Below are 26,269 nucleotides of genomic sequence, written 5' to 3' on the forward strand. Positions count from 1 at the left end.
ATTTTAGCGCTAGATGGAGGATAACAACCATGTTAAAAGTTTGCAAGAAACAACAGGGAGAATGGACCCAGATACAAAAGATATATTGGGTGCTCGGATTAAATAGTTCACAACCACAGATGAGATTAAGGGAGTGCCCACAACTATAAAACAGCTGGCTTTGGTTGCAGGAGAACCTCTGGAAGAAATTATGCTCAATTTGTAATTTAGCTATATTTGTTTCTGTGTGTGTGTGTGTGTGTGTGTGTGCATGCACACACACAAATTATACATATACACAGTGTTTCAGACAAATAGCTTTTCAATGCAACTGACCATTAGCAGCTGGACAGATTCATATTCTGCACCAGGTCATTAAATATTTAAGTGACATTGCCTATCTATCTCCAGTGCTATAAAGGTAATTTTTCATGTGATAGCCTAATTGATTAGCATGCTTTACCTGAAGAGTATATCAAATAATTTGTTGGGCTATTTTGGCAGAGTAGTTTGAAAGGTGCATTATGGGTTAGCTTGTGTTTTATTAATTGTAACAAAAGCATTGCTTACCTCAGTTGGAAGAACGGCCAAGCAAGATCCGAAGCCTTACAGAAGTAGCAAAAGTGACAGATTATATTTTGATGAGAGACAGTAAACAGGGTATTTCTTGCACATCAAGACATTCAAGACTTTATAATTTTCAAAAGTTTCTAGTGTAGAAATATATTCACATAATAAAACTCAATAAAAAATACGTGCACCCATAGGATTGCCTACAAGATTAGACTTTTAGTACAGAATACACAGTTTCTATTTATTTATTAAATTTATAAACAGCCCTTCATCCAAGGATCACAGGGTGGTTTACAGTATAACACTGCAAAGGTCTGGGTGAAGAGGAATGTTTTCATTCCAGTGAAAGAGAGAGTCAGCGTGGTGCAGTGGTTAAGAGCGGTAGACTCCTAATCTGGTGAACCGGGTTTGCATCCCCGCTCCTCCACATGCAGCTGCTGGGTGACTTTGGCCTAGTCACACTTCTTTGAAGTCTCTCAGCCCCACTCACCTCACAGAGTGTTTGTTGTGGGGGAGGAAGGGAAAGGAGAATGTTAGCCGTTTTGAGACTCCTTTGGGTAGTGATAAAGCAGGATATCAAATCCAAACTCTTCTTCTTCTTCTTCTTCTTTCACCAATGCCGAAAGAAAGAAAGAAAGAAAGAGCTATTCCATGTGGTTATTTAATCTTGTCTAAACTGAGTTGGCTCTCCTATGCATACAGTGTTAGCATGTCAGAATCCTTGACTTGAATTGACATCATATTCACACACTAAGTGTCTGCATAGCAACTGAGGTCCAAGTAAGTAAACACTATGCATGGAATGCCCCATGGGTATTTATAAATTTATTTTTATGTTTCAGTTTTGAATTGGGCCTGATTGCCTTTGTAAGGGCATCAGGATTGGGAGGGGGACATGAGAGAGATATTGTGTCAGAAGCATCTGAAAGCATTGTACAGTGGTACCTCAGGTTACATACGCTTCAGGTTACATGCGCTTCAGGTTACAGACTCTGCTAACCCAGAAATAGTGCTTCAGGTTAAGAACTTTTCTTCAGGATGAGAACAGAAATCGTGCTCCAGCGGTGCGGTGGCAGCAGGAGGCCCCATTAGCTAAAATTGTGCTTCAGGTTAAGAACAGTTTCAGGTTAAGAACGGACCTCCGGAACGAATTAAGCACTTAACCCGAGGTATCACTGTATGCATCTTCTGTGAGGACTTTGTGATACTTCCTTAAAATGTTAGGCTTGGCACCAAGCAGGAGAGTTGGAATCCTGTGTGTATGATCTGCCCAAACAGATACTTGATCAGGACATAAGAATCATATTTTCCTCTGCATAGATCAATCATTGTCTTTCAGTTCCTGTCTTGTCTGGCATCTGCTGATCCGTGCTTTAATGCTGTCAGGTCAGAGATATACAGGCCTTTGTAGCATGCTTGTACCTCATGTCATGTCCCAGTGTTGTTGTACATCTTGTTTCAGAGATATTTTTTCTGTAATGTTCTGTGACCTTTTTCATTGAGTGCGGCAGTTGGAGAGCCACTCAGTGAGGGAAAATTGAGCTGTTTTATTCCTCCCCAAGGAGCCTTGTGTTTCCTTCCACCATTCATTTGAAAGCTATCATTTTCTTGATTTTATAGCTGAAAACCACCATTGATTTGCTGGATGTTAGATCTAAGAGTCCCTCTATTGACATGCCTATTGACAGTTTTCAGTATATTCTGCGTCTAATTATCACTCTTGGCTAAATGATACACCTTGTGGACTTGAGAGATGGAGTCGATAGCTCTTGCAGTATTGTTCTAGCAGCCCCTATTGAGCTTGGTGTCAAAGCAAGGTGATTTATGTGATCAGAAAGAAAATTTTCTGTTGGGCTGCTGCATAATTAAGCCAAGTACAGAGTGACTGGTGACAAAACCAGGTCTGCCAAAGCCATCAGCAAATGAGAAAAGATCTCTCTGGTAAATAGCTGAGACATTGAAGAATCTCTTCTGGCATCTTCCACTTTTCAATTTTCAAGGGTTCGATTTTCATCCTGCTGTTCAAGGGGAGGGGGGTTAGTTCTGCTTTCTGTTCCTTCTATTACACAGTACTAAAAGCCTGTGTGAGAGAGATGGTCATGATTTCTTTTATTTCTGTCTGATGTCCTGGTAATGGTTTTATACACATTTATGAATGTTGGGGTGTGTTTTTTTGACCTTTTATTACATCTTATACCTAAAGCTACTTAACACTCAATCTTGATTTTAAGTATTTAATAAATATTTTATTTATTTATTTATTATACCCCACTTTTCAGTGAAGTGTGGCTCCCAGAGCAGCTTACAATAATTAAAACATAACAAAAAGGTACAATGTAAAGATAGATGGATTTGTGCATGGCACCCTTTTCTGATCCCTACTAGTTGATGGCATAGTCCAGGTTCCCATCTCTTCCCTTCAGAGGAAGAATAGAAAATAGTGGTAGAGTTGTAGTTCTGCCATTCATTTCCATGAGATTTGCACAAGAAAACATCCCAGTGATTTGTATTCCATGCTAGCTAATGGTGAGTGGGTGCTATTTGAATTTCCCTCTTTAGCCACCAGAATGTCTTGGGCAACCCTTGTATTGGACTAAATAATCTAGCATAGTCCCTACTAATATCTCTCTTTCTCTCTTCCTCTCTCCCATAGTAGACAGTAAAACCTTGCCTTTCATTAAGAATTAATAAAACACTGACACTAGGGATATGTGGGCAAGGAAAATGTTATGGACAAATCCTGTCATCGAGCTTTGGGTATCTTAGGTGGGGATGTCTTGGTTTGTGGTTTGAGTGAGATAAAATCCAGAGCATCCCATATAAGGGGGGGGGGTGTCTTTTGCTTTAAGGGTGAATTTTTTGATGGAGTCAACAGAAGATGAGGAGCTTCCCACCCCTCTGCCCAGTTTTCATAACATAATGTTCTTTCTTAAAGTCCTTTTCATCCATTCTGTCTTCAAAGATGTGTTGTGCTGTATTTTATTTTCTATTTTAATTTTTAAAAAACCAATATTCCTTACCAGTTGGTCCTTGGAGCATCTTATATTAAATGCAAACTAAAATACTCAGTTCAGAGGGGAGGCGTGAAATGTGAAATGGGAAGAGGAAATAAGATGATGACACTACAAGAAAACCGCAGTAGACCATTATCTGGAAAATATTTGAAAGAATTCAGCACTGCTTAAAATGTATACCGTGCCTGTAATCCATTAAAACTGCACTGTGAGGTAGGTCACTATTATTTTCCCCCATACTGTAGATGGAGGATTGGGCCTAAGAGAGTATGTCATGCCTAAGACTACTTAGTGAGTTCATGACATACCGTATTCTCCGACCTATAAGACGCACCAGACTATAAGACGCACCTAGTTTTTAGAGGAGGAAAACAAGCAAAAAAATATTCTGAATCTCAGAAGCCAGAACAACAAGAGCTCTTGCTCTTCTGGCTTCTGGGATACCTGTGCAGCCTGCATTTGCTCCATAAGACGCACCCACATTTCCCCTTACTTTTTAGGAGGGAAAAAGTGAGTCTTATAGAGCAAAAAATACGGTAGTTGAGATTTGAACCAGGGGCTTTTTGATTTGCCCCCCCCCTATGATGCTACACCAGCTCTCTCACCTTGAAGGGGCACAATAGAACCATGTTTGCCCGAGGTATATATCATTCATCTCGCTATCATATCTGTTTACCAGTTTTGCACATTTTTCTAGCGCTTACAAAACCCATTTGGCCAGAAACGACTGGTAGGGGTGGAGGGTGGACACATCTGAGTGTACACACCAATGGAATGGAATGCTGCGTCATACTTCCTTCGACTCTCTGAACAAACTACCACCTGTCTCTAGTCTAAATCCCATTTTCCACTTGTGTTTAGACTGTAATCAATTATTCCTGCAAAATTTAATTTTCATCAAGGAAATGCTCTGCATTAAGCAATTCCAGTTTTATTCCCCATGTCGCCTGTACAGTTCATTTTTCTTAACAGGTGTTTGATGTTTAGCTTGTATTGTAGGGGGACAGGTGCATGTATGCACACATGCTTGTGTACATTTCATTTGAAATGTTAACCTTTGGCACATTTTTGTATGATTAGCCATGTTAACAGAGAAATCTGAGGGCTCCCTTGGACAAAAAAACAAGGACACCAGCCAGGAATACCAGAGCAAAACAGCAGCCAGTAGGCTTGGTCTTGATTGAAGACTGTCGCGACAGAACTCCCACCTGCCACAAGGTGGAACAAGATGGAAGCCCCAAACAAAAGAGACCCCAAACTTTTATTAGCTGCTAATCCCCATGTTATACCCCCCCAAACTACATCACTCATACATCACGGTTACATCATGAAAGGGGAGGTCTGGTGGCAGTAATCTGAGCATCCTGGACTCTGCCCCATGGTTTTCCTTGCCCTCCACCAAACACCCGTCAAGTGTAACAAAAAATATATTTACATTTCCCTGTTTCCCAGCCAAGTTAATCACACCCTTTTGTCTTCAACTGGGTTTGTTATTTCTGGAATGGCTACCTGTTCGGCACTCAGGTATCAGGATGCCAGGAATTATCAGGCAGAGGGGCTGCTGAGTAGCTGAGCTCACATGTCTATATGAATTTCTGAAGTTTTCCCAGTGAGCCAGTACATAGATACATTTATCAGTGAATTGTTACATTTGTTATCATGAAGCAAAGGCCCTTTGTACAGATAGGAAGAAACTGTGATGGGGTGTTTTGTGGCGACAAATCACAAAAGTCACAAAAGTGATTGTGCTGGTTTTGGTAGTGGGCTGCATGTGCATGATATCTGCTGGAGGGGCAACCCCCCCCCCCAACCTATACATAAATTTCTGCAACAGCCACCAGAACGTGGGCAGTTCATGGTGTAAGATGAGAGGAAGCACCTAGTCCTCTGCCTTTAAGTCTTACCCAAGAGACTGTTTTACCTTTTTTAGAATGGGTACTCAAGGCAAAGGGTGGAGGAAATACATAGGATCAAAGCAAACAGAAAACTCATTTGAGTAAACAGTGTCAATCTAATATAATCTGCTCAGGTTATATTTCTTTTGTACTTTTAGCAGTAAGAGCTAAGAAATTCTGTCACAAATGTCTGGAAACATCTTTCCTACTCTTCTTTTCTAAGTAGAATAAAGCACTGTCAGTTACCAATTAATGAGAGCAGCTTTAATGACATAGGACAAAAGAACTCTTGATTTCTAACACAATGACATGCCACACTGTAGTTAATCCAGTCTAAAACTTTATTCCAGCCCCCCCTTTCCCCCCTTTTGATTTATTGAAGCTAACACAACTTATCAGGAGGAAGTCCCTGAGTCATAAGAGTTTATCATTAATAAACGTGGCAACTAAAGTTAACTTGGACAGGAGATTCCAGGGTGAAAAGAAGCAACACTAAATACTGTTGGGGAGGTGAAGCAGAACGTATAGGATATCCCAACTGAGGGTGCACCCAAAGTGGTGCCAGATACCATATTATTCTCAAGGTTTGTGTATGCACCTGATTTTTCAACTGAGTCAGGTAATAAGCTTATTTAAGACTAATGGTGGTGCTTGGGCTTGCAGTTGTAAAGTTTGGGAAACAAAGCTCAGGAGTTCAACCCCATTAAAAAAAGAGCCAAGCTTAAATTCCCACCAGAGTTCAGGCCCAGCAAGGGTGACCTGGTATCCTCTTTCATACTGGACACTCCATTATTTCAAGGGCTGCCCAGGTTGCTGTCTTCTTTCCTACATGCCTGATTCCAGTTCTGTCTATAGCAAGGTAGCCAGAGGGTGGTCATTTATTTATTTATTTATTTATTTATTTATTTATTTATTTATTTATTTATAAATAATTCAACTTATACACTGCCCAATACCCAAAGGTCACAGGGCGGTTTACTGTTAATCCAAAGGCAAGTTGGCATCTCACTGTGCTGCCAGGCTGCTGCCGTGTTACACAAATTGAAGTCTCAAATGCCTCTGGGAAACAGTATGTGATGGTGTACCCTTATTTTCCCATGGCAGACCTGAGGCTTCAATTTGCATAATGCAAACTTAAATGGTAAAGTAAATTAATTGAAGAGGAACTGATGTGGGGTGATCTGAAGTTCAAATTCATTGAAGAATTTATTTGAGGTGATTTGGGTGGGAATTAATTATTTTGCCTTCTACAAAATTTAAACTCCAGTAATTATTTAGAAATTTGCATTTATACATATAAATTAGCATGTGTAAATGTTGTTCAAACTGATGTCCTTGTGTCCTTTTCTCCAGTGGTGTTTATCATAAGGCTGGGAGTGGATTATCGAACCAGTGGAGAGGTGTAGCAGAATCGCCAAGCTTCAGGACAGTGTTTCACAAGGGCCTAGAACAGGCATAGGCAGACTCCGGCCCTCCAGATGTTTGGGACTACAATTCCCATCATCCTTGACCACTGGTCCTGTTAGCTAGGGAATTGTAGTCCCAAACATCTGGAGGGCCAGAGTTTGCCTATGCCTGGCCTAGAACAGTGCTTCACACAGAAGCAAAGGGAGTGAGCTTCTCTGAGGAAACGGGGTGCTTCCTCTTTCTTAGCTCCGACATCAATTCAGACAGAACAGGGTAAGAGGCTGCCCAATATGTAGTTCTGGTGTCCCAGATCAGATAGTCTGTTTCTCCCTCAGCTGCTGCCACAGGCTTACTCCAGAACCATCTTGTTCTAAGCAGAGGTGAGAACTAGCTTTCAAAAACCTTTTCTCCTTGTAGCTTGTGTTTGAGTTTTTATTATATTGGTTTTTAATTTTTATTTATTGTTTAGTCATTTAGTCGTGTCTGATTCTTCGTAACCCCATGGACCAGAGCACACCAGGCACTCCTGTCTTTCACTGCCTCCCGCAGTTTGGTCAGATTCATGGTGGTAGCTTCGAGAACACTGTCCAACCATCTCGTCCTCTGTCATCCCCTTCTCCTTGTGCCCTCCATCTTTCCCAACATCAGGGTCTTTTCCAGGGAGTCTTCTCTTCTCATGAGGTGGCCAAAGTATTGGAGTCTCAGCTTCACGATCTGTCCTTCCAGTGAGCACTCAGTGTTGATTTCCTTAAGAATGGAGAGGTTTGATCTTCTTGCAGTCCATGGGACTCTCAAGTGTCTCCTCCAACACCATAATTCAAAAGCATCAATTCTTGGGCGATCAGCCTTCTTTATGGTCCAGCTCTCACTTCTATACATCACTAATTTATTGTTTACTATATCTATATAAACTGTTATATAAGATTCACCTGAAAGATGGCATATAAACGTCTTGGTTTGAGCTAATTATAATTCAAAACTCCATTATGCAATAGGCAAAACATGGCATAGGCTTGGTGGTGTGTTTTTGTTTTTGTCCACTCAGTATAAATTCATGACTTTGTACAAGATGCAGTGACCTCTGAAACCAGAGCAATGGGCGTAATGATGGTTTAACACACCATCAATCCATGGTTAGTACTTTGCAAGCTCTTTTCAAACCATGGTTTATGGTTCTGGTCTGCCATTCAGTTGATAATTCAAACACATAACTTTAAATTATAGTTAATTGCTATATTTCAAACATATAAGCGCAAAATACAAAAAAAGGAAAAGATGAAAAAGAACATTTACTAATCTCAATACAATACAACTTCATTGACACAGACTAGAAAAAAGACAGGACTTTTTCTATTTGCAATGTTAAACAACTTTAAACAACAATACTTAACAAATACATGTTTATCCCCTGTTTCTGTTCTTTCTGAGTTAATGCCTATAAAATATCTATAAAGCTTCTTCAAACTTTGTTTGGTGTGATGTTTGAATTGAGACACTTTAGTAGTAAAACCCTTTCCATTGTCAAGAGTGAGGTATACCACCAATTTTAATTCACAAACATTTGCCTCGCTTCCAGTTACTCCCGTGCCACATAATTTGCTTAGCTTCCCTTCCCCCAACTTTAGCTGGGAATCCTGGGGCTGTCGTCATTAGGCACACAAGCTTGTGGAATAATGGTGCAAGGTTGAGCTTACAGCAAGCATATGGAACATTCATTTTGCAGCAGTAGATGGGGGAAAGAATGTGCTGCCGTGTTTTCCCCCTCTGGGATTGTCAAGAAAGGTAGAGCCCTTTGAGAGAGAAATCCAATAGCACAGGAGATCAAAGTGAGTTTGTGACTGGAATGCCCTAGGGTTAGCGCGGCGTGCGAGGTGTAGCTTGGCAAATCACCATGCTTGCAAACAAAAAGGATGTGCTACATTCAAATCTTCCTCCAAGCCTTTCAGGATGACAAATTATTATTTTGTGTGTGTGTGATTTCTGCATTTGTTTCTGCATTTCACATGATCTGTAAAGCAAATCATGGCCTCTTGACAAAGCCCCCTCCCCTTTTAAAACTAGGTTTGTTGGAACAAACGCTTCCATCTCATTAAACGCCAGTTTCTCTGTTTTTCATTCAGGGAGACGTTGTGGCTTTAAGGAACAAAAACAAACTTTTCCCACCTCCAGACCATCACTATTTTGTGGGAGGGATTCAGTCATATACTGGAAATGTAGGTTTGTGCAATTAAAGTGGATTAAAGCATTTGGCTGCAAAAAATCAGATATGTAGGGGACACCAAACTGGTATTTTCTACTACTTTAGAAAATAGAAACAGGAGCCTATGTGATTTTAAGATGGAGAACAGGGCCAGAATGAACAAAATGAATTTTAACAGAGATGCACCTAAAAAGTTCTCCATTGTAAGAGATGCTGCTAAAGTGATTTCATGATAATAGTAAAAGTGATTGACCCCTGATTGGGAGCTAATGACTACAAATTTCTGCTGTCTTTGGAAGATAACACAATTTAGCTGGTAAGAGGGGCAGAGAGGTAGTGTTGCAGTTTCAGTTCAGAAATGTAGCTAGACACAGCTAAGTGGTTTGGAGCTGGAGCTTAACTGTCCTAGAAGCAGACTTTAAAGCTGCTTTGGCAAAAGAGTTTCTTTTATTGCAAATGTGATGCAGAATCAGTAGGAGTATTTGTCAACAATAAAACAGAGATTACAGTGACACCATATGTTCCAGTGCTTTTTTCTAGATGTGAATAACAGTCACATCTAGTCAGTAATGTCAGTTTCCCAGAAAATTTTGAATGGGAACATTTTCCAGAGGAAAAAAAATCCCATATGAATTAATGTAATTTGCATAGGAAATTCTTCAGTTTTGCGTCGGGAAATTTTCCTATGTCCTAAAGAGTGATTGTATTTAGTATGTTTATTTTAACTGCATGTTGTAAACAACGCTAAAATCTTTGAAACCGCCATGCTTGCCTAACATTGAACTTGCAGTTGGCAGCCGCTTATGACACAAAAGATTTCTCATAGAAAATTTAAGGACTGGAAGATTTCCCATCCCACATACTGCATCTAGTATGGACCTCAGTTTTGTTTGGACGCAACCATAAAATCATTGCAATGTATATATATACATACCACTTGCACATATGCTGTTATAAACATGCCCATATGCTGTTATAACAGACTCTGAATAGATAACCTTCAAATTGGTCTTTTGAACACATGCCATCTTATTTTCCTCAGGGCAGTTAAAGAACAACTTTCACTTTTAACACGCTACCCCAGAAATTTACTGCTTGGCATCTTATCACTTGCCATATATTGTACATCATGCAGCATAAGATTATTTAAATAATATATTGATGGCATTCCAAATTTGTGCTTATAAATGATAATTACACCAGGTAGGCATATGCCTGAGGGTAAAGGGTCAGGGTTCTAGCAAAGCAGAGCCAGATGGACAAAAGCAAATATTTTAGCATGTGCCAGCAAATAAATGAGGGACACATAAAGACAAATCTGTAGCGGATTGTAAACTGTCTAGTTGCGAGCCATGGTAACACTGAAAGAGAAATATTGTGCCTTAATTATAAATATACAACTAGAGTTGAGGTGAAACTATTCCGTTCTTCGTGACAGTTTAAGCAGTGCCAAAAAATGTCTCCTGTTTTGGTGATATTCTAACACTTCTTAGGAAAAAGCTTCCTTACTCATTTATGTTACCTTTACTTGTCTTCTTCTCCTATTGCACTCTCTTCCTTACCCTTAGTGACATCGCCATATTGCCACTTTGCTACGTAACAGTGTGATGTCATCAGATTCACCCAGGTCAGTTGCAAAAGAGAACTGAGAGAGTGAATATTTGTAGTACTGAAATTTGAGAGAAGGGGATTAATTGAAATTGCTTGCTTTTATCAGACAATCTAAACATATTTGGCATGATGCTATGAAGGATTAATCAAAATATGAGCACAATCTCATAATCTTTGTTCCATTGCTTTCAGAGTGTGTTTAAATCATGTTAATTAAAATCAATGGCTGAAACATTCCCCAAATTTTCAAATATGTCATATGAACATATGTGGTTTGTTTCCCCCCAAACTGTCAGTATTATATAATTGTCTTTAAATGTGCTCAATTAACTATGTAAAAGTTCAGATCTTTTATCCATCAAGTTTAGTTCTTGGATGGATGGGATTCACACAATAATCCTTCTTATTATATTTATCAATCACCTTGTGCAATTAACTTCTAGATAATGTATAATAAAATATAATTTTTTGGAAAAATCATAATTCATAATAAAGTAAGCCAACTGCAGCAAGAAACAATTTGAATCCCCTCACAATCATATAAAAATGAAAGCAAACACCTGCAAGCAAAAACTAATCATTATCAGATTAATCAGGGTCAAAATTTCAGTTAAATTTAAATAATATTAACAAGCCTAGGAGAATAGAAAGATCTTCACCCAGTGCCAGAAAGACATTAAAGGGGTAGTATTTAGAGGAAAAGGGACACAGGTGGCGCTGTGGTCTAAACCACAGAGCCTAGGGCTTGCTGATCGGAAGGTTGGCAGTTCGAATCCCCACGGTGGGGGTGAGCTCCTGTTGTTCAGTCCCAGCTCCTGCCCACCTAGCAGTTCAAAAGTATGTAAAATGCAAGTAGATAAATAGGTACTGCTCTGGCAGGAAGATAAACGGCGTTTCCGTGCACTGCTCTGGTTTGCCAGAAGTGGCTTATTCATGCTGGCCACATGACCCGGAAGCTGTACGCCGGCTCCCTCGGCCAATAAAGCGAGATGAGCGCCGCAACCCCAGAGTCGTCCGCGACTGGACCTAATGGTCAGGGGTTCCTTTACCTTTACAGCCTCCAGAGGGGCACCATTGAGGCTCCCAGCCTGTATGTTTGTGTATGCAAATGCATGTGCAGGGGGTGCCAAACTGAGTCTTTCACCCAAGTGAAATAAAGCCTAGTTTCGTCCCTGCATGGGATGGAAGAGACTTCCGAAGTGGCTGACCACCACCTAATATAGACAGAATAGTGATGCCCTGCAAATATGGTTGGCTAATTGGGAGTCACCCTTGGAAGGCACACTTCAGCCCCCTGCCATTCCCTTCCTGACCACGATAGTCCATCTATTGTTTTTAGTTGTTTCTGTTCTGTTGGAACACATTTATTTTAAAATACGTTTTACTCTTCAAATTGTCCATTTCCAGGTTGCAGTTGAACTAGTTAAAACTTCACATTTCTGAAAGTGCTCTAATGTTCAAAGACTTTTAAACACTTTGGTACATCAAGTAAAAAGCTCTTAAGTTAGACGAACTAGCAAGGTAAATAGCACTTCGTTGGCATTAGCAACCAATAATTCATGGAAGAGAATATTATTGTGTCTCTAACATCTGTGCTGTGGGTTGTGTTGACTTATGCAGTATATGACCAAACAGCTTACATTATTTCTTTAGAACAGATTTACAAGTTCATGTTTTCCTTCATGAGGTGATGTCGGAGACCAGGCTGATGAGTACTGCTCTAATGAACAATGGTGGGAGCCTCCCCCTCCCCCTCATAGCTGTCAACATTTTCCTTTTTTTAAGGGAAATTCCCATATTCCAAATAGGATTCCTCGCAAGAAAAGGGAAAAGTTGACAACTATGCTCCCCCTGCTCCTGGCCAGGATCCTGAAACTCCACAGGAGCAGGAGAGCAGTATTGATTTGGAACAATGGCTTGCTGGAGGACACAGTTCGGAAGAGAACAGTTGGGAAGAACTGGGGTGGGGGGACAGCCAGAAGAGGAAGAACTGCAAGAGAAAGTATCCAGCCTATTAGTCCAAGGGCAAGGAGATTAGATAAAATGGCTGAACAGAAGGCTTGGTGGCGGAGAGATCGTGTTGGAAGGCGCGGAAGTGACAGGAGTAACTAGGGGGAAGTGGGTGTGAACCTTAAGTGGGACCACTATCATTCCAAGAATGGTTGCTTTTTTCTTTTGCTGTCAGCACTCAAAGCTCTTTCGCTGGTAATGGGACTCATGCTGAATGAACCTAAAAAATGACCTGATCAGCTTCCATTGATTGGTCTATGGTTGGTTGTAATTCACATTTATCTTCACCATAACATAATGATGAAAAAGGGCCCCATACTTTGCAGGGTGGGGAGCCAAAATAATTCGAATTCAACATAGTTAGTTACTAACAAGTATTTGAAGTGTTGGCTTAGGCTCTTTGTTAACTTTGCCTCTTCCCTTTGAAGTATATCTCTTCCACTATAAAAATTAGGCTGTAAGCACTTTGGAGCATTTCCTTTTCCTTTTCCTTTCTTTCGCCACTCTTCAATGACTAATTTAGGTCCATTAATTAAAAACTTAAGTTGGAAACAGCTCTTACTCTTTAGATAAAGGAAATCACCTTCTTTTCCATTAAGTTTGTCATACTTTATATTACCTGAAGAAATGAACTCCTGTACTTTCCCCTTGGTAACAATGAAGTTCAACTGCTTTAGCTCAAAATACACTTTCTTGTGCTGTTAGAAATAATAAAACCATCCTAAAACAGATGGACATAGGTGCAGACCTCTTGTAGTTAGCATACTTTATGGTGTAGTTTAGTGACTTTCTATCACTTGTATAATTTAGATTTTCCCCATTTTTATGAGTTACATAAAATATTCCTCATATTTTAAGCTGCTCGTTGGGGATATAGTTTAGGATGAACAGTAAAATATTTCTGTCATTATCCTGCAATGTCTAAATCTGTTCTTAAAGTAAGAAATGAGAATTATATTTAGGGATTGGGGATTGGGGAGCACATGTTATTATAATATCTGCAGGATCCTTGATAGTAGTAGAACTGTCTTTCTATTATTAAGTAGCATCTGCAATTATCTGTGGGAACAGAAAACTAATGCCATTTATTCAACTCTAGTTTTGATTACATTGACTCCAGCAAATGTTACATGTCCTTCTTGTTAACAGGTGGCAAGACCATGGGAATTTATGTGTAAAGAATTGATTTATGTACAGTGGTACCTTTTTCCTCAAACTTAATCCGTTCTGGAAGTTCATTCCACAACCAAAACGTTCTAAAACCAAGGCATGCTTACCCATAGAAAGTAATGCAAAACGGATTAATCTGTTCCAGACTTTTAAAAAACAACCCCTAAAACAGCAATTTAACATGAAAATTTTTTTATGGGACGCGGGTGGCGCTGTGGGTAAAACCTCAGTGCCTAGGACTTGCCGATCGCATGGTTGGCGGTTCGAATCCCCGCGGCGGGGTGAGCTCCCGTCTTTCGGTCCCAGCTCCTGCCCACATAGCAGTTCAAAAGCACCCCTAAGTGCAAGTAGATAAATAGGTACTGCTTTATAGCGGGAAGGTAAACGGTGTTTCTGTGTGCTGCGCTGGTGCTGGCTCGCCAGAGCAGCTTCGTCACGCTGGCCACGTGACCCGGAAGTGTCTCCGGACAGCACTGGCCCCCGGCCTCTTAAGTGAGATGGGCGCACAACCCTAGAGTCGGACACGACTGGCCCCTACGGGCAGGGGTACCTTTACCTTTACCATGAATTTTACTATCTAACGAGACCATTGATCCATAAAATGAAAGCAATAATCAATCTACTGTACTATAAAATAAATAAGACAGTATTGTAGATGATTAAAATTAACAGTAATTCTTTTTTTTAATACCTGCACTGATGATAGTCATTGTTTGGATGGTGGGGCTTTTATCCATTTCCACAGTCGCACAATCAATCAATCAGTAGCTGAACTGGGTTCTACACAGTCACAAAAACAAATTAACCAAAAACGCCTCAAAAACAAAAATGTAAAATAAATAGCAAAAACAAAAACACCAAAATTAATCCATTCCAGAAGACCATTTGACTTCTGGAATTTTCAAAAACCAAGGTACAGCTTCTGATTAGTGCAGGTGCCCTGGAAACAATAGCCAACAGCTGCATCAGTCGTTCGGCCTCCAAAAAACATTTGAAAACCGGAACACTTACTTCTGGGTTTTCAGCGTTTGAGTACCAAGGTGTTGGAGAACCAAGGTCCCACTGTAGTGTTCTAGCAGTCTCTTTAACTTTTGCAGGAGCATTAGAAACGAAAATCAAGTTTTAGCTTTCCTAGGGGAAGAGGAAGCAGATATTCTAATGACAGCTCTAGGAGGCTTATTGTTGTGAGAATAAAGTAAAGCATTGTTCCATGGGAACTAAACTACTTTCCCCCCACAGGGCACGATTAACTTAGGGAGTTTGCTGCCAAAAAATGTGGAGATGGCCACTCACCCAGATGGTCTTTAAAAGGGATAAAACAAATTCATGGAAGAATCTCTATATTCAGAGGCAGTGGACTGCTAAATGCCTGGGACTTGGGGCCAGCATTGGAGAGGGTTGCGCTGTTGTTTTCAATCTCTGCTTTGGAGGTTCCTCTGCTTTGGGATGTGGGTGGCGCTGTGGGTTAAACCACAGAGCCTAGGACTTGCCGATCAGAAGGTTGGCGGTTCGAATCCCCACAACGGGGTGAGCTCCCGTTGCTCGGTCCCTGCTCCTGCCAACCTAGCAGTTTGAAAGCACGTCAAAGTGCAAGTAGATAAATAGGTACCACTCCAGCGGGAAGGTAAACGGCGTTTCCGTGCGCTGCTCTGGTTCGCCAGAAGTGGCTTAGTCATGCTGGCCACATGACACGGAAACTGTATGCCGGCTCCCTCGGCCAATAAAGCGAGTGCCGCAACCCCAGAGTTGGTCACGACTGGACCTAATGGTCAGGGGTCCCTTTACCCTTTACCTAACTGCAGATGTGCCTAAAGGTTTGTCTACCGCATCATTCTGTTGAACTGTTTCATCAAATGGCATCATCTGGACACTTAGGAAGGCAGAGGCACTGGGCTATGTTTGGGAAGCCTGCAACATTTTACCTGAGAGACAGCCTCCACAAATCCCCCTCACCCTAAAAAAATCTCTGTGAGGCGTTTCCCTAGCTTTCAGGAAAAGCACTAGCTTTTGCTTGAAGACAGGCATTTCCAAGTGTGGTGGAAGAGGTTTAAGCATACACTCACTGCACTCATTTCTTTTTTAGCCAGAGAATGAGTGTTGAAATAATTTCCTCCACATTTAGGCTGAAGACAAAAGCCCCCTTCATGGATGAAGGGAGTCCCATGCATGGGAAGGGAGCCCTGGGACAATGGGGCTGGCCTTGTTTCTAAGATGACACAGTTTCCTTCACAGATGTTTATGAGTTTGGCAAGAATGTCTAAGCTGAGGGAGCCAGCTTTGCAGGTTTCCCCAGCTCAGACATCCCATGCCTAATACTCGTGTTAGTCAAATGAAGCAGTGCAACCTTAAGGGCAAGGGCAGCAATGTGTCCCACTGATCTTTTCTATGCATGGACTTTGTTCATGTGGGTAATCCTTGAAGGGAAGCTAGACATTCTAAGTATTGTAGAAGTGGCTTGAATATGCATTTTCTGCCCTAAGAACAAATGCCTCCACTGCATTCTGAGACATGTTCAAACCATGCCTACCTGCTCCACTTATGAAAGTCACATAGGGCCATCTTTCACAGTACCCACCCCCAGCCTTCAGCCCAGACCTGAATGTGGGTAGCAACCAGTACACCTAAGGAAAGAAACAGAAGCCTGAGCTAACAATGGGGATTGTTGCCAAGACTGCTGGTGTCACAAAGGTACTGATGCCATCCCCTTATAACACAGAAACAGATAAGAGGAAGAGGGGAAGGAAACAGGAGTAGACTAAAGGGGCTCTTGATTGTGGGCACAAGGGCTCCATAGGATGGAGAGAGGGAGGAAGCAGGAAACAAGGGAAGAAAAATTATGCAGTTCAACAACTACACAAACCCGCTGGGAGACTGGGAATGCAGTGTCATCAAGTGTGCAGAATGATGTCCACCATTATCTCTTCTCTTGATCTAATTCTGTGAGATGCTGTTGAGGACCTGAGTCAGTGTCTAATATTAAGAAAATATAGAATCTGAAGTTTAATCTAAACTAAAGAGAAATCCTGTTGGCTCAGCCTCCTCTAATTGGGGTTCCACCCACCTTGAGGAACTCATTCACCTGGCATTTCAGATGACTGGGGACGCATTTATATTACTTCAGGTTGTGCACTATCAGCCTGCACCCCTTTTTTACAACAGCAACAACATCAGCAGCAGGTGAAAACATGGGGTGGACCTTCTTGGTGGAAGTGCCAACCCAGATTGTGGACTTGAGAAACTCCGCTAGAACTCCCCTCTGCCTGTTTTTCCAGCATCAGGTAAAAACAATGTTTTTAAATTAGCTGGTGTGTGTTTTGCTGGTAGCAGCTGAGTAATTTTGCTTTATTGCTAGATTTTTTATTATTATTATTCAAAATTATAACAAGACATATTCTCCAAAAACGTATTATCCTTGTCCCCCCCCCATTTTTCCTCCCACCCCACCCCACTGACTTCCCTCAGTTCCAGTCTTTGGTTTCTCTAAGAATGCTGTTTTCTGCATGTTACACAGTTGTATAGATCCTCAAATTATTTAGCTGATTATTATCAATAAAAAGTTTGTGAATGTTTATTCAAAGCCAGCCAAGGAGTCCAGTTCGCTTTGTTGTGTCTTCTGATACTTTGTAAAGGGTTCCCATTCATCCTTAAAGTCACAGTTATCCTTGCCCCACAGCTTATATGTCAGTTTTGCCAGTTCTGCATAGTCCATCAATTTTTCTTGCCATGATTCTTTAGTTGGGGTTTCTTCAGTCTTCCATCCTTGTGCTACCAGAACTCTCACGGCCGTTGTCGCATACATGAAGATGTTTTTCAACTTTTTTGGCATCTTGCTAGATTATTTTTAACTGTTTTTATTTTGAGTTGGAAGTTGCTTTGAAGGCTTCTTACATTGGGTGGAAGGGTGCGGAATATAAAATTTTATCTGAAGTCTGTTGTGAACAGGAAGGAGAATTCAGGACAGTGGTTGTGCAGTTGTTTGGATCCTAATCAGTCCTCTTCCATAAATGGGATTTGGGCCAACATTCCTCAGACAGCAGCTCCTTACCTCTCCATGTGCCTCCCTTCCAATACCACATGGCAAGGTGTTGAAGCTGCTGGGACTTTCAAAAGCAGTTTGTATTCTGGCATGATTCAAATTTAAACATTCAAAAATCCCACTTGTGTGCTGAAACCTTTGGGCAAGCCTAAAGTAATTCTTTAGATCACAACCTGTATTTTACACATTGTATTTTCTGCTTTAAGCTGGTAATTTGTACATAGCCAGCATGATTATATAGAGATTGCTCCCCAATTTGCTCACATTAATCCCATTACCCCTTTCCTCTTCTGGTACTCGTTTGGGTCAGGGACCTGTCTTATTTGCTTATGCTTCTTTGTAAAGTACTACATACCCTTGATGTCATGATACAAAAGAGAATACTGATCATCTTCCCCTAAACAAGTCCTGATGGAATTACTAGGAGCCACACAGATTCAGTATGGTAGTCTTTCCAACTTCCATTTATTTCTCTGAAGCTTGCAGAAGAGAACCTCCTGGGTGACTGTGTCCCATGTTAATCAGTTGAGAGGGGGCTGCTACCTCAGAAACCAAAATGTATTGGGCTGCTCCTGTGTATGCCATAAGTAGGACGAAACATATGGCAAAAGTGGAAACTAAAAGTGAGCTGGAGCATAAATGTAAATGTGTAGATATCCCAGGAGAAACATAACCAGAATAGATATTCAGCACAACATACTTTCTTAACAATAAGTAAGTTTTGATATTTGTGTATTAGTGTGATTTAAAAATTAACAACAAAAAAGTATTTAAACAAGATACTTACGTTGCATAAAAACACCTAATACTTTATAAGAAGGCTGCTCTTGAAACATACTAATCCCCCTTCCAATATGTGTTTTATGTGATTTGGGGCCATATTTGAAAAACAATTCTTGTAAATGCAATTCACAATTCTAGCAGAAAATTACATTTTGTGTTTCTGTAATGATCCCATGAGTTCTTTTTTGCATAAATCCTTTCTTCCACTTTGAGATACAAATCTGTTTTACTGAAGACAAAATGCATTTTCAGCTGAAAAAATGTAAATTAATTTTCTTAGAAAATTCCTCTGTGGGCCCTAAGTTCTGAAATATGAGGATCACTGGTGTTCTTTAAGAAAGTGGTAATTTGAATTTTTACTACTATTAACTTTTTATTGGTAATTTGAATATTTTGCTATAATTACAAATTCCCTTTTTATCAAGGATATAGGCTGTGTTTATCAGCCCTGTTGCATTGTTCATTGCTGACGTTTGGAAAAAGTAGCAATTTGTATGTGGCTTACAAATTTGTCATGGACAATTTTCTGTTAAGTATAAGAATCAATTCCATAACTACTTATGCATCTGAGAAGCCTGAATTTATAGTAAAATGTCATGTCTCCATTTCTTATGGATTTCATTGTACCTTTTAAAAGAAAACCTAGTTCTTTCAGAGAAGTTCCTTGCTGTTCTGCACTGATAAAATCATTTCAGCTGGCAGAAGTTCCATCCCAAATCTGAGCCCTCCTCAGTGCACAGCGCTTTAAGTGGAATGAAACGCTCCACTTTTCTATGTATTGTTTGTGCCAAAGAAGCCTTGAGTTCGAGCACATTTACATCTGTTTTGGGTAATTCTCTGCATATGTTCCAAAATGTAAGTTATCCATCTTACCCAAGAAACAGCATTTGTTGGAAACAGTTTGCCAATTGGAAACTCGATTGAATTTGTTCTATCATGCTGAGGCTTCATTTGAGGTCTGAAATATGTTCATCTTTGTTCCTCCAGCTGTTTTACCATTCTGAACCAAAAGCTTTTCCTACAGCCTAAGTCCTCAAACTTGCTATGCCAATAAGTTGTCATAAGACATCAAATTATGCTCACATTAGATGTTACTTTATGCTAAGGAAAACTTGGCTCAGCAGGGACTCAATTGACCTCTTGTGTTTATCTGCCTGCCTAGGATTGAAAAAGTGGCGTTGGGCTTGTTAAGCACCTGGTAGGCTCCAGAAGGTAGACGTTTGGCCTGAGTTTGCAGTTGCTGAGTCTGCTGAGACGCAAAGGAATGGAGTGTGGGAGAGTAGATGAGGGCTGAAGAATCTGTGTCTCTTTCAGTGCTGCTGGAGTGTAGCTCCCATCACTTCTGACCATTGGCTGACCATGCTGGCTGGGGTTGATGGCAGTGGTAGTTCAGCAACAGCTGGAAGGCCACAGGTTCCTCACCCTGAGGTGCATTATGACAGGGTAGGTTATGTAACCCAGGGATACCTGTGGAGGCTACTGAGCTAGTCAAGAAGAAAAACTGGACAATGCCTGATAGGCAACAGGGTGCCTGTGTAGCAAAATAGCAAATGTTATCAAGGCAAGCCAAAGAAAGCCAGCCTACTTGAACCTCACCTTTCAGTTTAGATTTTACTCAGTCTTATGGAGACCCATTAGAAAGATGCTAAAAGATATACTATATGCTATCTTTAAGACCAGGGGAAGTTTTGGAGTTGCCTGGTTAGCTTAAATGGCTTTGTCACAGAAAAGGGGGCAACCAAGGTACAGAAGCTTATGCCTTTTGTCTAAAATGGTTGTTGCACAATCCTCAAACTGACCTCAGTGGATACACTGCTATTAGTTCATTCATGTAGGCATGCTCTTTTTTTTTTTTTTTAAAGTGCTCATTGCTGCCTGGAAGGACCTTTATGGACATGTTCCTTTGTCTTTGGGCAGCTTCTTGCTGAAATGGGGATTTAGGTGTTCTTTATGATACGATCCTTTGGCTCCTAAGCTGTAAAGAGGCATTTGCTCTTGTGCCTTTCAGTTTTTGTCCCACGAGAGCTTATCCATGAAACCCTCCACAACAGAGTCAATTCTTCATTATGTCAAATGAAAACAAATAATAGCCAGGTGTTCTTTTTAAAAAATGTATTTTTATTAAAGACTTTCTTGATTTACAAAAGTATGTGTAATGTCTCTCTCTCGTATTTTTACCATGTAACATTTTTACAAATCAGTTTCATTTGTTGAGACATTAGCAAGAAAATGGGGAAAGAGGTGGGGGGGAGATGGGGGGGTTGGGTGGCGATGTTTCTATTTTACTTAATATATGTAGGGCTTGGCGTCAGTGTTGCTTGTGCAGGTTCTCTGCTGTTCACTTGTGTTCCTTTGGTGGTGAGAGAGGTTGGGGTTGCCCTAGGGTGTGGTTGTTTGTTTGTGATTGGCTGTGGTGGTCTTTGTTTTCGTGTGTGAGTGGGGTGGGTGGGTGTTTTGGATCAGGGGAGCCATACTGATGGCATCTTCTTCTGTTTGTCCCCGTGTCAGTTTCAGTTTATTGGTTAATTTTTCTAGTAAGGCTGTTTCCCATACTGTTTGTACCATTGGTCCATGCTTACTCCTGACAGGTCTTTCCAGTGTCTGGTTATGATGTTTCTGGCTGCTGAAAGTAGGCGGGTTGTGAGTTCTTTGTGGTGTAAATGGGCATTATTGTCTTGGAAGATGTTTAGTATGGCCAATTCTGGGGTGATTTCTAATACTTGCTTAGTTATTTTACATAATAGCCAGGTGTTCTGAAGTCTCCACATTACTACAGACTCCTCCAAATGTCTGCTACTTCTGCTCACATTTCATCTTAAGACTAACTCTTAAGGGAATTGGATACATTAATGGACAATGAGATTATTAGTGGCTATTAGCCACACTGGCTGTGTACTGCCTCCAATACTGCAGTAGGCCTCTGATCACCATTTGCCGGGAATCACAATGGGGGAGGTTGCTATTGTGCTCATGTGCTGCTTGTTGGCTTCCCATAGACATGTGGTTAGATACTGTGAGACCAGGCTGCTGGACTTAAATGGACGTTTGTTCTGGTCTAGGAGGGCTGTTGTTATGTCTCACTCCTGTGTAACACATGGGATGGTGGTGACTCATGTTTACATTTAAGGGTATATGTCCAAGTTGCTTCTGGCTCTTTGCTAAAACTAGCAAATCTCACTCTCAGTTTTGGAGCTGGGCTGGGAGATATGCCTGCAGTGATTGATAGAGGGAAGTGGGAAGGAGTCACAATTCCCTCACCTATATGACCTTTAGTGCTCTGCCCAAAACCCCTCCTGCTATTTCTTGAAAGTTTTCTTCCCCTGTGAGAGAGTTTGATTTTTCTGCCATTTTCTCAGGACATTTCAGGGTTTCTTTAGAATTTTGGTAGAAGTGGGGTTGAATTTATCTTATCACTGCAAGATGGCCGTGGGTGGGCTTGTTTTTCTCTTTCCATTAGTTATTTCTCCAGCACTGTGCAGCCTCCCCAGCTTTCTGGAAAAAAATCCCATAGGAGAAGTTACCTCACGTATCTTTCCCCAAGCTTCAATTGAAGCAGGGGAAATTGGCTACTGAGTGCCTGAGGCTGAGATCAACATAGTTGCCAAATTTGTTTTTAAGCAAAGTCCTTCCTTTTAATTTTTTAAATGAAATACACTGATTTCTTTAAAAATAAAAAGACTTCAGTTTTAAAAATTCCACTGAACTTCTGCCAGGCACAGCAGTAGATACCTTCCTCACTTCCCGCTCTTCCAGGAAAACCTAGCTGAGGACATCATGGGGTTTTCAGAAAGTGTAGGAACCCGGGAAGGCTGCAAAGTGCAGGCTACCAGAGATAATGATTTAAAAAATGAAATGAAGGATGCTCACACACACACCCCGACCTCTCTAAAAGTAAGGAAAGTACAGTGGTACCTCAGGTTAAGTACTTAATTCGCTTTGGAGGTCCGTACTTAACCTGAAACTGTTCTTAACCTGAAGCACCACTTTAGCTAATGGGGCCTCCTGCTGTCGCCGCACCGCCGGAGCACGATTTCTGTTCTCATCCTGAAGCAAAGTTCTTAACCTGAAACACTATTTCTGAGTTAGCGGAGTCTGTAACCTGAAGCGTATGTAACCCGAGGTACCACTGTACACACAAAAACCTGCACTGCAACATGAGATTTTACCAAAATTTTCCCTCCTCTTTGATAATTTTTGAATACAACTTATTTTCTCATAAATTACTGGGCAGTGGTCAAAACCAAAAATAAGCACGGTGCTACTTTTGATGTAAAAATTCAGCCCAAACTCTTTTGTTTGTGAATGGAGTAGATGTCAATAAATAAAAATTGCTTTCCCTGTTGCATCTGTTTTGGCTAAAAGGCACAGGTCAGATTTCCATGAAGGTTTTGTAATAAAGAGTGTCTAAGGCAAAGGAGATTATATGGTATTTTAGTTTGGTTTGCTTTCTTGTGTTAACCCTGTGATCATAGCAAAATATGTGGCAGAGTATACCAGGAGTATGTGTGGGAGGTCTGTTGTTCTCAGTATGTCGGTGATGATGTGGCATGCCCCTTGGGAAGAGAGGCCCCAAACACCCAGTGACTGCCAGATCAGGGAGTGTTTAATGTTTCTGTGTGAAGATTCATGGTTTTGAATGTGTGCAGTGTTAAGTGCTGGGTAGTAGATTCCCCCCCCCCCCCGTTTCCCCCACTAAAGTTACCACAGAAGTTAAAAAAAAATGCTAGGCCTATCCTTCACTTAGCCTTTCCTTTTTTTATTTTTTAACAAAATGAAAAATACGTAGAGCAGTTGTCATTTGTTAAAGTGTAGCAGAAAGAGCGAAACAGGCCAGTGGATGCTTCATCAAGAACACTCATTCAGAATGATGAATGTGGCTAAACACACATTTGTTCGTAAAACTTGCAGAGTGGATGAGCATCATTAAGCATGAGAAATAGGTGCAGCATGCTGGGGAGAGAGTGGAGCAAACAGATGTTGTGAATTTTCGCAGGCATCCTTCATCCACCAGTCCATCATTAATATAGTTGAAGGTGATCCTTTCTTTTATTTAATAAGCACAAACAAAGAGCATGCGCTGTGCTAGGACTGCTGAATATACGGTTTTCTAAGGGGGAGGAAGGCACAAAATGCAGATAGATGGGCTACTTTACTCAGGGTGGTGGTAGTAGTGGATCATCAGAATCCCATCAGATACTTTGGTGGCTCACATCCCCACCCCCTTCTTGTCTTTACAGCTTGCCTTCCAGCAGCAATACTCTTTAAGCAATTCACGTAAAGAGTCTTAAAAGTAAAATACATTATTTAAAAAGTAGAATCAAAACTATGAACGTATAAAAGCTGACAACAAAAGTCATGACTTGAGTAGTTGAAAAACCAAGTCTCAGCCTCCTAAACCTCAGTGGAATGCCATGGTTTTCAACCATCTCCATAAAGAGGAAACAGAAGCTACCATTCTGACCTCATAAAGGGAAAAGTTCCGTAATTCTTAGGCCACCATAGAAAAAGCCCTGCTCCTAGTTGAATAGCAGTTTGAAAGCCTTTCGTTACAGCAGAAGTCTCAGATCTGGTTACCATTGAATGTGCACCGGATCTACTTGGTATGTTGAATAAATGGGGAATCTATATGGGGAACTATGGATTATTGACTATTAATTAATTTCTCTACCGCTTAATATATTAAAAATAATGTTAAGTGGTGTACAAAAAAGAAGCAACAACAGACAACTTAAATAATTACGATGCATTATCTATTCTCAGAACTGATGTCGGGTTCTACATTGACACTGAATTCTAAAATGGTATTAAATTGAATTGTTCTAGAGGTTTTGTTATAGGGCTCTAATATTTACTATGATCTAGCACAGAACCCTCATGCTTCATGTAGTATTTTACTAAATCAAATTGTAGTTTACACTTGCCATTACAGCCTTGGATTCATAACATCAGTGTGAGATGATAAAAGTAATAAAATGATGAAGTATAATAAATATAGCCAGTACCTTTGCCACTTTTGTGCATACATTATGTGGTGGAACAAAATAGAGATAAAGTAGCCGCTCACTGACTTTGAATTCCCCAGTTTTGAAGCATTTAATCAAAGTTTTTAGTCATCCTGCTAGTACATCAGAATATATAAATAATGGAGTAGCTATAGCAACTCAGATATAATGACTTCTGATGTAGGGATATAAAGAAATGTACACAATGAGGTAACTGGGTATACTGGGAGAAACAAAGATGTGTGAGCTGATTCTTGTCACAAGCTTTTGTAGAGAATCTGCAAAAAAGGACACATACATACTGGAATCAGATGCAAGCAGTCTTCAGGTTTGTGCTCATAAGACCAATTCAAAACATCGCTCCATGAACTCCAAACACCTTGTGTTGAAATAAACCTAAAGATTAAATTAAAAAAATAGAGTTAAGTCCTATGTCCATTTCTACCAATCTCATTACTGTTAGAGGAAAGGCTCCTTTGAGTAAATCATTTGCCTTACTTCGCTTTTCTTGAGCCCTGAAGTAAAATCTTTCCTGAACAATGTATTTTGCATGGGGAAACAAATCAATAGTTTTAAGAATGATAATTGTATCTCCACAGAATAAGGAGAGGCAGATGTGGAAGGGAAAAACAATAACGTGCTACTGCCACTTACTCTTACTTGCTCATCTTCCTATTTTGTAATATAAATTAGAACTTCATTTGTTAAATTCCCAGCGGCTTTGAACTCTTACTGAAGAGTGGTGTGTTGTTAGGAAATATGCCAGCCATATTTAATTTTTCATACTGAAAATAAACTAAGTGATCTTTTTCAGTATCATATTCTGAGATGATACAAGTAGGGGAGGAACTTCAGTACAGAATCCCAAGAGAGTTAGTTCCGTCTATGGGTTTGTTACTCGAGCAGCAATGTGTGTTTGGCATTTCCATTTCGCAAAGCTCATTTATCCCTTTAGAATTTTAAGCCTGAAAACATAGCTGGACATTTAGAAAAGCAACCTCTGAAAGCATTGGTTTCTCTTTAGGTGGGATGTGTATTTAGGAAAGATGCCACAGTCCTAAAGCTGGATAACTCAGTTGGCTAGAGCATGGTGCTGAAATTACCAAGACTGCAGGTTCGATCCCCATAAGGAACAGCTGCATTGCAGGGAATTGGACTAGATGATTCTTAGGGTGCCTTCCAACTTTATGATTCCCAATCAGCAGTCTTTTCCTTGACCCCTGCCACAATATATGTTGGCATTGATTTTCTAACCAGTTTGTACTCTTTTCAAACTTTTCTATTTTTTTGAGTTGTTGGCACTCAGCAATTTAAGGTATGCCTAGCATACGTTATTTTCTGGATAAGCTGGGCTTTTATTGACTAAGTGTCTTCGTCCTGGTGTGTCCCTTTGACGATCGCCAGGGCACCTTCCAGGAATGTGCTCTGGCGATCTCAACCAGGGATGTGGTGGGGTAAAGCATCTTTGCCCCAGCATGTCCCTTTCATGAAGGTAAGGTGGCTCAGAAAACCATAGTTAACATTAACCACCACTGGATGTCCCAGCAAGTTGTGACAATGTAAAAATGGAAGTGAATGGTTCTGAGCAC

At 40.6% G+C, this 26,269-nt stretch overlaps 1 protein-coding gene and 2 long non-coding RNA genes across 3 annotated transcripts in view; 2 read left to right on the forward strand and 1 right to left on the reverse strand.

The window, feature by feature from the left end:
• The window catches only part of LRMDA (leucine rich melanocyte differentiation associated), a 724,603-nt gene that overhangs the window by 239,872 nt on the left and 458,462 nt on the right, over positions 1-26,269 (forward strand).
• LOC310706754 overlaps positions 16,231-26,269 on the forward strand; it is a 46,470-nt gene continuing 36,431 nt past the window's right edge. Inside the window, exon 1 of the long non-coding RNA XR_014526149.1 lies at positions 16,231-17,137. This is a non-coding gene — a long non-coding RNA (uncharacterized lncRNA). The remainder of the gene's footprint in view (positions 17,138-26,269) is intronic.
• On the reverse strand, positions 18,342-20,422 carry LOC310706708. Its single transcript, XR_014526097.1, has 2 exons — positions 19,874-20,422; positions 18,342-18,467 (listed from the first exon to the last, which is right to left on the reverse strand). It is a non-coding gene; the product is annotated as an uncharacterized lncRNA (long non-coding RNA).

Source organism: Podarcis liolepis (genome assembly GCF_965112155.1).
Source record: "Podarcis liolepis genome assembly, chromosome: 5".
In the NCBI taxonomy this organism is placed as follows: Eukaryota; Metazoa; Chordata; class Lepidosauria; order Squamata; family Lacertidae; genus Podarcis; species Podarcis liolepis.